The following is a 1,227-nucleotide window of genomic DNA, read 5'->3' on the forward strand; positions in this document are numbered from 1 at the left end:
AGATTGTTTTATGAATAAAGTATATTTTGAAATTTATAAAAATGCCTTGGGACGTTTCACTGCGTTCAAGGCGCTATATAAATACAAGTTTTTGTTGTTGCTGTTGTTGTGACGAAGACTCCCGGCCACAAGCTCACACCTCCCTATTGATCTTCCCCTGTGCAAAACTGGAACATTGCTTTTTCAAACACGTCAGATTCTGAATTCGTTTTCACATGAAGATTTGACAAACATTTACTTCACAGGCAATAAATATACATCGCGATTATATTTGCGGAAAACTTTCCCTGGCCCGAAGGCATGTGACTGAGGGAGCTTTGATTTCCTTTTAAGGACAATATGCAAATAAGGACGGCATCTTCTGTGTTACTGCAGTGTTTTCACAAGGCATATATCATTAGACATTGCAATATTTTAGCAGAATGGACATGTCAAAGCAGCAGCACTTTGTGAAAAGGGACATTGTGATTTTTTATACATGGGTCGTTGAGACGTTAAGAGGCAGCGGATGATGTCAGGAGGCAGTTGTGTGCGAAAATTAAGCATACTTACCTGGCAGGGGAGTAACCATGATCAAGAAGGTGGTTCTCCCAGGACGAGGCTAGCCCATTGCACTTCGGGTGTGCTGACGCCTGCGATGTCCCCAAATGCGGGATACTCGACTGCAAAATTTGTGGTAGTGGGGGACTGCGTTCGCGCTCTCCCCTGGCTTTGCAATTAATATCAGAATTAGCAACATCTGCATTTGTAACTTCAATGTTTCTTCATCAATCTCAATCTATACTTTATTTCCAACACAGGCACTGACAAAAATGGCCCCTGAGAAAGCATTTACTGACAAGAGGTTATCACAAAACTCTCGGAGTCCAAGCCGACGAACTGCCTATCATCATACACAGACAATCCAACAGGGGACGACGGACAACTCGTGTGGGACTGTGCTGTCATACACACACAATCCAACAGGGGGACCATATTTCAGGTTTAAGAAATCACATTTCAGTGCCTTAAATATCTCACTTGGATCTCGGGGACCACAATTCCACACAGTACGGAAGCTATGGTCTCAGCAGAACATCACGCACTTTCACTTGCTTTAGCCACATAGTTCATTCAGCTTTCTTCACTGCTACTTTGGACAAATTGCTTGGGCATTTTCAGCGTTAAATCAACTCCAACCCACAAATCTCTTTCAATTCATCTGGAGCTATCTCAGCACACTTATTT

General features: G+C 42.8%; 1 non-coding gene across 1 annotated transcript; it reads left to right on the forward strand.

The window, feature by feature from the left end:
• The first annotated feature begins 544 nt into the window (after positions 1–544).
• Positions 545–708, forward strand: LOC139244059 (U1 spliceosomal RNA). The gene has a single exon (XR_011589853.1). It is a non-coding gene; the product is annotated as a U1 spliceosomal RNA (small nuclear RNA).
• The last annotated feature ends 519 nt before the right edge of the window (positions 709–1,227 follow it).

The sequence above is a fragment of the Pristiophorus japonicus genome, unplaced genomic scaffold (assembly GCF_044704955.1).
Source record: "Pristiophorus japonicus isolate sPriJap1 unplaced genomic scaffold, sPriJap1.hap1 HAP1_SCAFFOLD_201, whole genome shotgun sequence".
Classification (NCBI taxonomy): Eukaryota; Metazoa; Chordata; class Chondrichthyes; family Pristiophoridae; genus Pristiophorus; species Pristiophorus japonicus.